This window comes from Marmota monax, unplaced genomic scaffold (genome assembly GCF_021218885.2).
Source record: "Marmota monax isolate L192 unplaced genomic scaffold, Marmota_monax_Labrador192_F-V1.1 WCK01_AAM20220418_F8-fsc00111, whole genome shotgun sequence".
NCBI lineage: Eukaryota > Metazoa > Chordata > Mammalia > Rodentia > Sciuridae > Marmota > Marmota monax.
In genome coordinates, this window is record NW_026695067.1 from 5,110,860 (window position 1) to 5,127,059 (window position 16,200).

Genomic DNA, 16,200 nt, shown 5'->3' on the forward strand with positions numbered 1-16,200 from the left:
GAATGGGAATAATCTTTAAAGTGATAGATTGTATTGTTATGTAGTAAATTAAATTGTATGATATACTTTGCATTATGTCTGACGCATAGGTAATCAGTAAAGCTTATTAGTTGCTTTATAATGAATTTGCTTTCAATGATATTAGTTATATGTTCAGTATCTTTTGAAATGTTCTCCATTTTTTTTTAAAGAGTACTTGGAAAATGTTCTACTCAAGTTTGCACAGTGGTTTTCTTCAGGGTTGGTCTTAAAAGAAAAAAGAGATTTCTAGGCTGTATTTTTTGAGTCTAGGAGGTTTGCAGAAAATCTGAACTTCTCTTTTAGAATTGATGATGAGTACCATGTCAGAGTAATTTGGAAAAGAGGAATTATATTCTAACTGTAAAATAAAATCTCAGATTAAAAAAAATTTTTTTTTTTTGAAATTTTTTTGGTTGGAGATAGACACAGTACCTTTATTTTTTATTTTTATGTGGTGCTGAGGATTGAATCCAGTGCCTCACACATGCTAGGCAAGTGCTCTACCACTGAGCCACAACTGCAGCCCCTAAAAATCTATTTTCTACTCAGTTTTAGTTGCCTTGGGGTTTAGTTTTTTCAATGAAAAGTAACTGCTGGGATATCTATAAGAAGTTTAAAATATTATCAAAATCTGATTTCCTGGAACATAAGGTTCTGTTGATATTCAGAAAAGAATATCAACAAAGAAACATGGTTTTGTTTATTTTACTGTTTATGAATTTACTAATGATTTCCAGTGCATTTTAAGGGTTTTTTATTTTTTATTTTTTGTACCTGGGATTGAACCCAGGGGCACTTAACCATTGACCCACATCCCTAGTTCCTTTTTATATTTGATTTAGAAACAGGATCTCACTGAGTTGCTTAGTGCCTCTTGCTAAGTTGCTGAGGCTGGCTTTGAACTCAAAATCCTCCTGCCTCAGTCTCCTGAGCTGCTGGGATTATAGGTATGCGCCACCATGCCTGGCTTAAGTTGTTAATAGGTTTAAAAATAATTTATTCTTAATCCTCAGTTAATGAGAATCTTACTTTTCATCATTTTTAAACAAACATTGAGTGTATTATATAGGCATTGTAGAGATATAAAATATGAGAGACATACCCTCATTTCCAAATAATTTATAATCTATTAAAATTTATTATTTTTTGCCTCATTATTTTATTTCAATTAATTGACTTTTCATAATAATGTAGGTTTGTAGAATATTAGAGCTGAAAGTATCCTAGAAATCATTTATTCTAATCTTTTGATTGAATACATGAGGGAATTGAGTATTCAGGTTTTTACATATCTGTGTATGTGTATGTATATATATATTTATTAAGTAAAATTATTTCTATACATTAATATTATTTAAAAAAAAAATCACAGTTTACATTGATATATGTTCAGCATTTTATTACCATAAAGTTTGATGTTCATTTGTAACACATCTGTCAGAGAGTACAGGATAATACATTCTAGAGTCAGGGCTAGCCTATACGGTCTTGTCCTGTCTTCTACCAAGTTATGATTTTACTAGATATGATAATACCCTGATACTGCTAAGACAATACTCTGATACTACCTTTTGTAAATATTAGGGTTCATTGATCTTTACATAGACTGTATTTAAAATTAAGAAGTATTTTCTTCTGTTTGGGCAATAGCGCCTTGATTTGTGTACTATAATTTATAAAGACAAGAGATTCTGGTTAGTGGTAAAATTATCCCTGTGTACATACACATACATAATTGTTTTGATATAAGTATCAAGTAATATTAAATGTAGAAGAATAAGGTGGAAGATACCAGTTTTTTTTTTAAAACCTTTATATTTTATTTTCGAACCCAGTGCCTCATGCATGCTAGGCAAGCGCTCTACCGCTGAGCTACAACCCCAGCCCAAGATTTTTTAAAGATTATTTTTTGTAGCTGGACACAGTACCTTTATCTTGTTTATAATTTATTTATTTTTATGTGGTGCTGAGAATTGAACCCAGTACCTCACATATGCGAAGCAAGCGCTCTACCTCTGAGCCACAACCCCAGAAATAGAAATAAAAAACCAGGAATTTGGAAGTGCCTTGAAGAACTTTATATATTTGAGTCTGAGACACAAATATTTAATAATTACAAGGTTTTTTTGGAAAATTGTTGTTCAGAGTTCTTGGGAAAATCAACTGTATTTAGAATTGGAAGTTAATTGACCTGAAGCTTTATTCTGGGGTGGCTCTACTCTAATTGCTTTATATTATACAATACATCCTCTAGGTTCCTTTTAAGTTGAGTAACCATGATTCTCAATTTGTGCCTGTTGCCCCAACACAATTATTAATAGCATTCCTTTCACAGAAGTGTCCTAGTTACTGTACCTGTAAGTATAACATCTGCTCCTGGGTACTTGACATAATGAAGGCTTATGAAATTTCCTTGTATATTGGGCAGCATTCTTTTCCTTAAGATGAAAGATTTCCTTTTAATGGTGTTGGGAGGGCATTAAGATTAACCAAGTAAAAGCCTGGGAGATCTCAATCTAGAAAAACATCCTGTGTTTTCTGTTCTTCAGTCAGAAACAGAAGATAGATGGATTTAACTAGCATGTCTGGGTTGAAGCAAATCCTCTTTGCTCAAAGGTAGTTTTACATTTATGTATCATTTTGCTTTTTGAATTTATGATCAGTGTACTCAGTCCCAAGGCAAGTAATTTCAGTACCTGATTAGAAAGTATTTTTCAGTTAAAACTTTTTATTTAAAAAATATATAGACTTGAAATTTTTGAATCATTTTAGGTTCACAGCAAAAATGAATAGAAGGGGCTGGGGATATAGCTGAGTTGGTAGAGTGCTTGCCTTGCATGCATAAGGTCCTGGGTTCAATCCCCAGCACCACAAAAAAAAAAAAAAGAATAGAAGGTTCACATAGAGAGTTTGCCCATATTCACTGCCCCCATACCTCTACAACCTCCCCTACAATCAGCATCCACGACCAGGTTGGTATTTTTGTTACAGGTGATGAACCTAGATTGACACATCATTAAATGACATGTATCCACCATTATAGTACCAGTAGTTTCACTGCCCTAAAAATTATCTGTGCCTTACCTATTTATCTCTCAACTGGCAACTACTGGTCTTTCTACTGCTTCCTTAGTTTTACCTTCATAATATCTCATACTAGAATTATTCTATGTAATAGCTTTTTTAAGCTGGTTCTTTCACATAGTAATTTGTATTTAAGGTCCCTCCATGTCTTTTCATGACTTGGTAGCTCATTTCTAGTGCTAAATAATATTTGTTTGGAAGTATATTTGATTTTAAGAAAGTACATTTTGATTTTAAGAAAGTATTATCTATCTAGAATGCATACTAAATTCTACAAGTAGAATTTTAAAATTCTTTTTAACAATGGGTTGTAAATATATGATAAATTCCCATTTTATGAGGGTAAAATTGCTTGTTGCTTTAAAAGCGATTTGTTCTATGTTACTGAATGAACTATAACTATGTAAGTTTTTGAGAATTTGGGAAGAAATATAGGTTTTCATAAATAGTGTAAAATACTAAGTATTTCTTAGACTGTTGCTTAATCTCTCCATGAAAGTAGTTTTTGCTACTAATATGACTTAAGTGATAGGAAAGTTTGCAGTTTCAACACCTTGTTAGTATAGACTATAAATAAAGGAGCCAAATTTGTCTTATTTCATAACTTTTAATAACATTTTTAAAAGTTCAAAGTAAGACTCGTTAAGTTCAGTTGAGTAGTTTTAATTTGTTTAAATTGAGAGACCACTGGATCCTAGAAGAGACAAGGAAATTTCGTATTTCATGTCATTTTTGAAGTAGAGAGTCTCTTGGTCACTTGTCTGTGTCAGTCACATCCTTATTTTCCAGAATCATCTGGTTAATCTTTACAGAAGTATTGAAGACGACCAGAAGGTAGGAAAAAGAGTATAAACACAATGATAATACTAATGAACTTTATCACAGTCTATAATAGAAATCAATATTTCTGTTGATATTTTCCCTAGAAATGTCTGTGGGGTGTGTGTGTGTGTTTCTTTTTTGGTACTGGGGATTGAACCTAGGGGCCCTCAGCCACTGAGCCACATCCCTAGCCCTTTTAAAAATATTTTATTTAGAGATAGGGTCTTGCCAAGTTGCTTAGGGCCTGGCTAAGTTACCAAGGCCAGCTTTGAACTCGTGATCAGGCTCCTGCCTCAGCCGTTACAGTACTCATTATAGTACTCTTAGTATAGGATGGAGCCAGTTTATCCTTGGGCTTTAGGCTGAGATTTCATACGTTTTCCTTTCTAAAAGTTGAGGAAATTTGCTTGGAATTTTGTGTTAGCTTTTTGGGTTTTTGGTTTTTTTACCCCCCCCTCTTCCAACAAAAAGCATTTCCAAAGTCAATCAAATGAGTGCTGTTTTTCTAAAAGGTTGAGGATTCTTTGCAGAGGCTAATAGCTTCATACATTCTACTCAGGTGAGCCCAGTGCTGCTGCTAGTTTGGATATTATGCCTTCTGTCTGAACATTGACATCAAATATGTGAAAAGAAGAATAAAGTGTTTACCTATCATCATTAAAAGTATTTTTCCAGATATGCAAAGCAACTAGTTCCTAATTTGATTTATTTTACACTAATAAAAGTGCATTGCATTCAGCGCTGAGTCATTTGGAAAGAATAATAATTACGTAGAAAGTTCCATATTCAGTCCCATTTTCATCCACCATGAATGATTTAATCTTCTTCTAGGGTTTCAGCTTCTGCCTGTGCAGATGATTCCCTAGTGCATGTTTTCAGCCTCCACCTCTCTGGATTTTAAATCCTTATTTTTAACTATGTGTGGACGTCTCAGCAGGATAACTTACCCTGTATATTCCTCCAAAAACAATTCTCAGCCTGCCTTCCCTTATTCCATTTATGGTTTCACACTCTATCCCATGTTCAACAAGTTCACTTAGTTGTATCTTGTGAACATTTCTCATTCATCAATTCTCAACATTCCCACAGACACTCTTAATTAGTTGACTCATTTTTCATTTGGATTATTGAATGAACTTCCCAACTCCTTCCTGACTTATTTCCTTACTTCTGACGTCCTTTGTACTGCCACCAGCTAGCTTATTCACACCCATTTTTCTATGAGAAGAAGCCCAAGCTGTATAGCTTTGGAATACATGCTCTTCATAGCTTACAGGATGCCTTTCCTTCCTAAATTGTGAGGTGTGTCTGATGTAGTCTGCCCTATTTTCTGAGTAGCTTGGGCACTTAACAGGTGCTTTGGATATAATAACATTCAAAGAATGTTGAATTTTTCTACTTTTAACCAGAACTGCGCCTTCCTACCACTTCTCAACACTGTTCACATTAGTTTATCTTGCCCAGAACAGGACTGTCTCTTCCTCACCCCTGGACAAAGCTAGATTTAGGATGGATTTCTGGGTATATACAGCATAAATGTTCTAGGTGCATAACAGCTCTCTTCCTCAGCAAAATTGGTTACTTCTCATATCTATTCCTGTTAAGTATATCTGTAACAGAAAGAGTCATTATCATTTGTATTTTGATTATTTTTGTGTCTTACGTTTTGCAAGATTGAGAATTAGGAACAAAGTTCAGTTACCCCTGTGCATACTTCCTGGTAAGTAAATTGAGTTGAAGGCATTTTCTCAATTTATAGATTGGTAAACTGAAAAATGTAAGATGAAATCATTGTTTTGGAGTCATAGTGAATGACACAGTTCTTTAAGCAACCGTTTTTGTTGCTTTTCTTTTTTTGGCCATGGTTTACAGACTCAACTGCTGGGAGAGTCTTTATATGGTCTCAGAAATATCCATGTGGCTTTTGTGTGTGTGTGGTGGGGGGGTTCTGGGAATTGAACTCAGGGGCACTTGACCACTGACCCCACATCCCCAGCCCTATTTTATTTAGAGATGGTCTCACTGAGTTGCTTAGTACCTCGGTTTTGCTGAGGATGGCTTTGAACTTGCAATCCTCCTGCCTCAGGCTCCCGAGCAGCTGGGATTATAGGTGTGTACCACTGTGCCCAGCTCCATGTGGCTTCTTTGCCCTTATTTTTCCTCTGTTTGGATGTTAATGGACCTTTATTTGATTCATTTATTTATATGTGGAGCTGAATCAAACTCAGTGCCACACACATACTAGGCAAGTGCTCTACCAGTGATCCACAGCTCCAGACCTTCCGTTTGAACACGATAAAAATGTTAACAGTTTCAGAATCTCTTAGACATTAGTTGTCGAAGGGTGGTCCCTGGATCAGCAACACCAGTATCACCTGAGTACCTATATAGAGCAAAATCTCAGCCCCCACTTCAGATCTACTGACTCAGAAACTTCGGGGCGGGGGGCGGCCAGCAATCAGTATTTTAGTAAATTCTTCAGATAATTCTGATACATGGAAAGGTTTAAGAATCACTGCTCGGGCTGGGGATGTGGCTCAAGCGGTAGCATGCTCACCTGGCATGTGCGCGGCACTGGGTTCGATCCTCAGCACCACATACAAATAAAGGTGTTGTGTCTGCTGAAAACTAAAAAATAAATATTAAAAAACTTCTCTCTCTCTCTCTCTCTCTCACAAAAAAAAAAATTAAAAAAAAAAAGAATCACTGCTCTAATGTATTGCTATCTTAAGTAAGGAAAGTATTGTCTTTGATGTATACTAACTGTTCCAAATATGGTTTTCACTATAAGCTATTTATGCCTTGGAAATAATTCATTAGCTTGGAAGACCAGGATTGATATTACCTAACATCCTAGGATGTGATTCAAAGATTGAATTTCCCTCTGTGAAGTTAATTGACTCAGTGGTGAATGACTGTTTTTTAAAAAGGAGGTGGAGGATTTCTACCATTTGGAGTTAAAATATCTTCTAGATTATACTCAGGTGATCAGCTTGGCTGCTTGTGTTCATTGGCACACTCATGGGATATATGATGATGGAAGAACGACATGAATTGTGTTATTGTTAACATTTAAATCCTGATTGTAGTGTGTTGTTAGAGAAAGTGAGCTTGTCATCAGAAGTCATACTGACTCAATAGACAAGTGCATTTTATAGAAAATGTAATAAGATTAGCTCTTGACTAGTAATTACTCATAGCTTTTGAGAATGACTTATATAACTTGTTAAAGAAAAAAAGTATTCAGTTATGCTTGTTAAAGTATAGTGAATAAGACTGTTCAGACCGCCACATAGGTATAGGGACTGCTGCAGTGGAATTTTAAAGTGGGGAGAGATTTGATTAGGCTCTGAATACAGCATGGGCAAAGAGGAATTTATAGCCAAAGAGCAGTGTGGTGGTCAGTGTGTGGAAATTTGCTAGGAGGAGACATTTAGAAGTAAGGGAGATTCTGGGTGAAGAGACTTAACAGGATTCTTACTGAAGACAAACCAGGGGGATCAGACCTCACTTGGGGCATGGCAGAGGATGAGAAACCTGCTCAGTTATTATTGAGGGTGATTACATGTTGAAGATGGGAAATTTCTTCTTAACTTGTCTTAGTATAGGGTTCTTTGCTAAGCAAACTGAATTTCACAAGGGCATGGGCCTATCAGAAAGTTCAGAAGCTCAGTTGAATTTTGATCCAGCAGAGAATCATTGTCAAACTGGAATGTTCAACCTTTCTAACATATTGTTTTCATTTTACCTTTAATAAATCCTAACTACAGCATGATCTTAAAAAGCTTTGTGGGCTGGGGTGTGGCTCAGTGGTGAAGCACTTGCCTAGCACTGAGTTTGAGTCTCAGCACCACATATAAATAATTTAATAAATAAAGTAAAGGTCCATCAACAATTAAAATATTTTTAAAATGCATTGTAACTTCATTTTGTTGTTGTTTGTTTTTAAATTGTTTCTGGCCTCAAAGCACCATTTTGGGTGTAGTCGTAGATTGGTCCATAGCTTTTTTCTTTTTAGAGAGAGAGAATTGTTTTTTAATATTTATTTATTTATTTATTTTTTAGAGAGAGAGAGAATTTTTTAATATTTATTTTTTTAGTTTTCAGTGGACATAACATCTTTATTTTATTTTTATGTGGTGCTAAGGATTGAACCCAGCGCCCCGCGCATGCCAGGCGAGCGCGTTACCGCTTGAGCCACATCCCCATTCCAGTCCATAGCTATTTTTAGTAGTCTTTTGCAATGAGAGAGTTTTTATGTATGTTTGTTTGAATCAAACTTTTCATTAGAGCACTCTTTGAGATACAAACAGATTGAAAAAACTAGTTTTTCCCCTTATGTACCAGAAGCTTGAGCACACTTTGTGGAATTAGAAAGTTGTTTTTGTATTCCTTTTCTGGGGGAGGTACTGGGGATTGAACCCAAGGGTGCTCTATCACCAGTTAACATCCCCATCCCTTATTTTTAAATTTTGGGACAGGGTTTCACTAAGCTCAGGCTGACCTCAAACTTGTGATCCTCCTGTCTTAGTTCTGAAATCTCTAGGTTTACAGGAGTGTGTGACTGCACCTAGCCCTAAGTTTCTTAAAATGGAAAAACAAAACAAAACAAAAACTAGTTTCACAGCACTTTACTCCCTTGGACCCATCCTTAGTTTTTAAGAAGTTGTGATCATATTGATGTCAAAGTCAGAATGGGACCTGATATTATTTTTAGCCTCACTTTTTTTTTTGGATCTGACTTTCTTTGCTCAATATTAAATTCCCCTGGAGGAAGAAATATTGTTAGTCTTAAGAAATATTTTCGATAATGGAGCCATTTACCTGAGGACAATAAAAGCATAGACTAAGTGACTAGAATTTGCTAGTATGTTTCCTGATAACAATCTTCCTGATATCTTAGAGCCCACACAAGGGATATGCGAACATGGAATATGTTTGGAACATATGAGACAATCAGGAAGAAATGCAAGAAAGGCTCACTCTGAGCTAATTCTTCTCTGCTGTTGAAAGTTTTCCACTTCATTTTGTTATTTTGGGTTTGGTGTCAAATTCTATGTTTATAAGAGCTTTATTTTCTGTTTAAGCTGGAATTTATTTTAAATCATTTTTACTTATTGATGGCAACATTATTTTAATGTCACTTTCTGTTTGAAACATTGAAATTCTTTGAATTGGTGGTTTTCAATGCTTTCTTCTTTTGGAAATTGAAAAATTCAGATGAAATCAGTCCAGTAGTCAACCCCTGGGTAAATCTCTGAACCCTGCTACCATTTTCTTCCAACTGCTTTTGAAGTAACCTCCACAGAATACTCAGGACTAGCTTAAATTGTTCTTTAAGTTACGGAGTAGAATGTTAGCATAAAATTTCCCTTGAATATTATTGCATTTGTAGCTTTATAGGTTATAAGCTCTTTGTATATATTGTTCCTGTGAACCTCACCATGACCTTACAATAGGAATTATTGTCCCCATTTTTCAATTAGGAAGCTGAGGTTGAAGAACTTGAAGAACATAGCCCATATGTTATAAATCATGGTTCATTTCCATGTAAGGCGAACTCTCTATTCATCAGTGTGCAATCTAGATTTAAGAGTGTCAAACCTGGGATCCAAATCACCTCTGAAATCCTTTGTGTGTTTTTATGGGATGAGAAGAGCCGGTGACTTTTAATCATACTTGTCCCCCCCCCCCCTTTTTTTTTTGATCACTGACTTTTTCAGACCCATGAATCTAAGAAGATTATACTTTTAGATTGTCAGTGGAAATTGACAACAAAGCTGAATGAAAATCCATGTTGAAGGAAATCAGTCACATCAGATGCTTATCTCTTGTCTGTTCTCATATATTAACATTTGCTTAGAATGTTAAATGCTTTACAGTTTCAGATCTCATCTACATACATATGGTACATGACTTTCACAACTACCTGTAATTATAGTAGGTGGCACTTGAAACTATGCAAAGTTAAGAGAATTTAAGTTGTAGAACTACTTGGACAAAAAGTGACTCTCTTTTTTAGGCTAAAATTAATCTAACTTGGTTCAAAATCCTCTAATGCCCTTTTAAATTTTGTGAATTTACAGTTTGACCTAACTAATATCCATTATCTTCCTACATATATATCATTGTTAATCTGATACATAATTGGTAGGTTTATATTCCCTCCCTCCCTCCCTCCCTCCCTCTCCCCCCCCCCCCCCCCTCTCTCTCTCTCTCTCTCTCTCTCTCTCTCTCTCTCTCTCTCTCTCTCTCGGTACTGGGGATTGTACTCAAGGGTACTCGGCCACTGACCCACATCCCTAGCCCTATTTTGTATTTTATTTAGAGACAGGGTCTCACTGAGTTGCTTAGCATCTGGGTTTGCTGAGGCTGGCTTTGAACTTGTGATCCTCCTGCCTCAGCCTCCCGAGCTGCTGGGAAATCGGCCTGCACCAATGCGCCTGGCAGTAGGTTTATTATTATTCTTTTTTTTTTCCATTTTTTTTTTTATTAGACTTTCTCTATTGTTCATAATATCTCAGTTTAATGGTTTATAACTTCAGTAAAGTTTGCCAAGTCCTTGGGTCTATTATCACTCTCCTCATTCTAGTTTGCTCAAAAGTTAGGAAGGAATAAAGAATTTTCTTTCTTTTCATTGCCTTTTACAGTTAAATTTCCATTTTGGTTCTCATTTTATTTGAAAGGTCAATGTTATTTCTATTTCTTTTTTTTTAAATTTTTTTTATTGTTGGTTGTTCAAAACATTACATAGTTCTTGATATATCATATTTCACACTTTGATTCAAGTGGGTTATGAACTCCCATTTTTACCCCGTATACAAATTGCAGAATCACATCAGTTACACATCCATTGATTTACATATTGCCATACTAGTGTCTGTTGTATTCTGCTGCCTTTCCTATCCTCTGCTATCCCCCCTCCCCTCCCTCTATTGTTTCTTGAAGAAGTTGGATTCTAAGTTAAATTCATTTTGAATATAAAGCTTTGCTTCCTAGCCTGTTATGGAGCAGTGCTGAAGGCTGCTGCAAGTGGCCTGTTTAACACTTATTTCTATGGAGACATCCTGTAATAAGTAATATTATTGAGCACGTATTATGTGCCAGTGCTAGGCACTGTTTGAAGCTGTATTATTTTATGTAATCCCTACAATAATCCCTGTAAGGTAGCTGCTATTATTAGCTCTATTCTACAGGTTTGGGAAGTGAAATTTAAAGGTTAGGTCATTTGCCTAAGGGTATACAATTAGTGTCAGAGCCTCATGTGAACCCAGGCAACCTTTTTAGGCTCTGCAGTTTCTTTCTTTTTAAATTCTTTTTGCGGTGCTGGAGATTGAATTCAGGGCCTCACACATGCTAGGCAAGTGCTCTACCACTGAACTACATTCCCAGCCCCTTAGAGTTTTCTACTTTTAATCACTAAATTATATAGCTTTTCTTGGCACCAAATAGACTTCCCTTTCTCCAAAGCAAAAATCTGGTTAATATAGGCCAATCACAATCTTTTAGTCATTTTGGATAGTAAAATTTCAGAACAAAGGTTGGGCCCTGGTTTAGAAGTTAGTGATGGGAATGATCTTAATTTCCAGACTTTTATCATATCTGCCTGATTAAGGCAGCTGTGAAAGGAGCGGTTAGAATTTGGAAAATACTTTGTAATGGCTGCTGTCTCTACCTAGAGATCAGATTAATCCATGAGATTAGACCCATATATTATCTTCCTGCCACAAGAATGAGGTTACCCTATTTCCATCCATTCCCAAGGCTTCAGGCCTGCCTTTAACCCTTGGTTGGTACACACAAAATGAGTGCAGATGGACTCCTGATCTGCCTTTGGTAATAAGGATAAATGATCTGTTTCTTAATAAGGATAGGCAGGCTATATAGTAGTTTGTGGAGGCTAAAGTGGGTGACAGCCTTACAGCTGTTATTAGTCATTCAGACAAATTTGAAATAGTCCCTAAAACTACATTTAGATGTCAGTGGGTCTTGCTTAGCCTTTTTTTTTGAGGTAGATGATTTGAATTTGTGTGTGTGTGTGTGTGTTGAGGGTGGGGGTGAAGAGAGAGGGGAATGTTCTTGTGTCCCTGGCTGTCATTTCCTCCTTATTGTGAGGCATGAAGGAAGGAACAGCATGAGCTACCCACAAGGAATTAGAGGTAAAGGGGGCTTGCAGAGAATAGCTATTAAATAAAAAAAGACAAAAGAAGGCAAGATTTAAAGGCCTGGCCTTGGCAGAAGTCAGGTGAGGGAAGTGAGAAGACAATCTTATTACTTGTTCTGTGGTTGCCCTGGAGGTAAATGAGAATTTTGAGTATAAAAACTACTGATGGTCCCTCCTTGTATAGGGTTAGGCTAGTGTCCCCCCCCCCCCCCCCTTCCTTTAGAGTGTATGTAAAAGCAGTTCTCTTGGGATTAGGCTCAACTTTCTCTTCTGTGTTCCCTTTTTCTTCTCACTCTCTGCCACATATCTACGAATCAGTTTTTTTTTTCTGCCAGATAGCTCCTCCTTTTCTCCGGCTGCTAGCCCCAGCTGTCATCTCTGCTTCCCAACCCCCAACTTTAGTTATGCAATTTTACATTCAACTTTTCCTGGTTTTGCTGTCTCCATTTTTAATGCTTTGCCTCTGCTGTCCCCTGACCCCAGCTTCTAGTCTCTCCCTCCACCAAAGCCAGTAGCCACTGTTCAGTTTCCCTGTCATTATGGAACTAAGTGCATTGATAGTGATATTTTCTTAAAACTCAGATCTGAGCCCAGCTTAGACTGTGGGTGGAGGTGATAGCTGGGAAGGGTGTGGAGTTGAGGTAGACACGATTATTCTAAAATTTAGCCTTTTGCCAAAATAGTGGGTGAACCTTGATCTGGAGATCAAAGAGATGCTTCTCTGCTGGCCTCCAACTCTAAGCACTTGTGTGCTTTTGTGCTGAGGGTATATACTTGTTTGAAAGCCCTTGGTAATGAAAGGCAGGGCAGTGAGAAAGGTAGCTTACTGTGTACTGCCTCTGAGAGCTGGTTTTTCTCCTGAATTGGAGCTAATTTTGGATAGATAATGAAGTGGATGGTTGCTAATAACTTTCCCTTGCTAATTGTAATTTCACTGTACTGTTTTAGAGAATTTTTTTTACACTCTTCTTTCCTTGCTGTTTGGAGGAGAAATAGATTTATTTTTATAATTTTTGATGGGTGTTCAGCTATCCAGAAATCCCATAGTTGGTTTGTGTAGAGGTAGTGCAGTTTATTGGGAAAAACTCTAAGAGCTGAAGACTTCCATTCTAGTCCCAGTTTCAGTCAGGATTAGCCACCTGTGTGTTCTTGGGCAAGTCATGAACCTACCTCTATATTTGCCCTATGAACTTTACAGAACTATGTGAGTGAAATGTGGTCTATATGCACACACTTTGCAAAATGTAAAATTTTATAAAATTGTCAAAAAAAATCTGGCTGGGCATGGTTGTGCACACCTGTACTCCCAGTGATACCAGAGGCAGAGGCATGAGGATTACAAATTCAGGACCAGACCGGACAATTTAGCAATACCCTGTCTGGGGGAAAAAAAAAAAAGATTAGGAATGTAGTACAGTGGTTCAGTCCTCAGTACCAAAACAACAACAACAACAACAACAAAAAAGGTCAGATCTGCCCTTTATTGTAATATTCACAGAAACATATCGAATGTCTTAAGTTCCTTCCTCCTCTGAAGCCAGTATTCTGAAAACCAGGGCATTGGGATCCTCAGAATTAGGGATATTTCTTGCCTTTGAATCATCTTTTCAGGCTGGGAATATAGCTCAGTGGTAGAGTGTTTGCCTTGCATGCACAAGGCCCTGGGTTCAGTCCCCAGCACCACACACACACACACACACACACAGAGAATGAATGAATGAATCATATTTTCCTTTGTTTTCTCATTGTTTACCCCCCACCGCCCCAGTTGTTTTAGGAAATCTTTGACTCAGTGCACCTCTTCCTGCATCCTTTAGTGAGATAGATAGTAATTTTAAGGAGTTACTGGTCATAGGGTGCTGCATGTTCCAGTGGAGGGTCCCTAGTTTTTGTGGCTAGGAATAATTTATTTATTTAAATGGCGACAAAGCGTATCTTTTTTGGAGGGGCGGGCAGGGATTGAACCTGGGGTGCCTAACCACTGACCCATATCCCTAGCTCTTTTTTATATTTTATTTAGAGATAGGGTCTCCCTGAGTTGCTTAGAGCCTTGCTAAGTTGCTGAAGCTGGCTTTGAAATTGTGATCCTTTTGCCTCAGCCTCCTGAGCCACTGGGGTTACAGGCATGTGCTACCGTGCCTGGCTTATCTTTATCTTTTAATAACTACTGAAGTTTTTCCTGTCTTGCAAGACATGTTGATTGCATTTGGGGAAATTGTTGATACTGTGCTTTGGCTTTGGACACATCTGGATTCCAGGCAAACTCCTATTATTATTAGCTTGTGAATGGGCAAAATATTTAACTTTTTGGACCTTAGTCTCCGCATATTTAAGGGGATTAAAGTGTACATATCTATAAAGCAGTTGTGAGGATAATGAATGCAAAGTGTTTAGCACATTTATACTTAGAAAATGTTACCTCTTTGTATAAGCCTAATAATAATGGCCGTTTAAAAATATTTTTAGTTGTAGATGGACACCGTACCTTTATTTTATTTATTTTTAGGTGTGTTAAGGACTGAACCCAGTGCCTCACATGTGCTAGGCAAGTGTTCTACCACTGAGCCACAACCCCAGCCCTTATAATGATCTTTGAAAAGAGCATAGAAAGATGTTCATTGTCGGTATTTTAAGGGATTTTAAATGTCATTCTTAACCAAATTTGTTTAAATATACATCATATAATTTACCAGTTCAAACAATAGTTTTGACCTAGTTCTATTTGTTTTGATAATAGATATAAAATAGAACTGCGTCAAATTAACATTTCTTCCTCCTTAGTAGGATGTCTTCTTGGGGGTGGCATGGTTAGGCTGAGTGACTTGCTTAGTTTTGTGTAGTGGGAATCACATTCAGACTGTTTCTCAGCTGCCTTTGAATTGTGTGATATTTGGATTTGGGGTTACACTGGAATTGGATGGGTTCATGGTGATTCTGAACTTTTCTTTTATATTAGCATGATCAGCAGTTTGATAAGCAGTCTTAAGTGTAAGCCTGCTTTGAAGTGCAATTCAGAAGAAGGAAAAATATGCAAAACAAATCCACTAAAAGATTTCCAGTACATAATCAAGTGCATAATTACAGCATTTGAGAGGATATAAACTCCTGAGGTTCACAAAGAATGTGAAAAGACAATTTGTGATCATCGCTATTAATGGTCAAGAGTAGGATTAAAACAGAGTAATACTCTTTACTGTATTCCAGGGATTTATTAATACTTAGTTTTCTCTGTTAAAAGTAATAAATGGAATGAAACCAGCTTCTTTTGCCTTGACTGTATATTTGTTGGCATTGTCTTTCCAGATGGGCAGGGGGTAGTTTGAGACTGAGAACAAGGTTCCTTTTTTTGCCAGTTCCTTTATCTGCCAGTGAGCTCTGTTCTTCATATAGGGCTTTGGAGGTTCCTTTCTGCAATTCTAAAAATTTTGTGTCTGAGAATGACATCTGTTTATCTATTTGGGGTCTCTGTTTATTACAAGGAACAAATGTGAATCTGAAGGAGGTAGTTTAGAGTAACATATTCAAGGCAGAACATTTAGTCTAATTAATTAGTATATTTCTGTGGTCTCCAGATTCTATTTCAGTAATTGAAAGACTCGTATGAATTTGGAGGTCTTGAGGTCTTGACCTCTACTTGAGTTAAGTATAGCACTTCCCTTAGCATTCTTAGATCCATGGGGTGGGGTTTATCTCCGAAGGCAAATATTACTTTGGATATAAATGAATGTTCCCACTTAGCAACCTCCATTTTCAGTTAGCCCCATTACATTCTTGGCTTCTGGACTGTAGGAACACTGTTCTACTTTACTCTTTCTCTCCTGAATATTCTTAGTCTGTTATTGGTAGCTCCTGACCCCACTCTGCTCACTTCAGGGGAACTTTCTTAGCTCATGAGCCACAACTCCAAAAGGAAGTTGCCAAGACTTAAAACGCCCTCTTTTAGCTTCTTGCCCTTATCTTAGGACACTGCCTGAATGGCAGAAATACTGCATGAACTCTAGGTGGAGCGAATGAGTGAGAGAAAGTATGCTTATACTATGATTTCTTTTCCTGTGGGCCTAACTTCCAAGTTTTTCGAATGAGCCTGAATGAAGAAGACGATGATGATT

General features: G+C 36.9%; 1 protein-coding gene across 1 annotated transcript in view; it reads left to right on the top strand.

Moving 5' to 3' along the window:
- Nptn (neuroplastin) overlaps positions 1-16,200 on the top strand; it is a 67,075-nt gene that overhangs the window by 17,465 nt on the left and 33,410 nt on the right. The window lies entirely within an intron of this gene.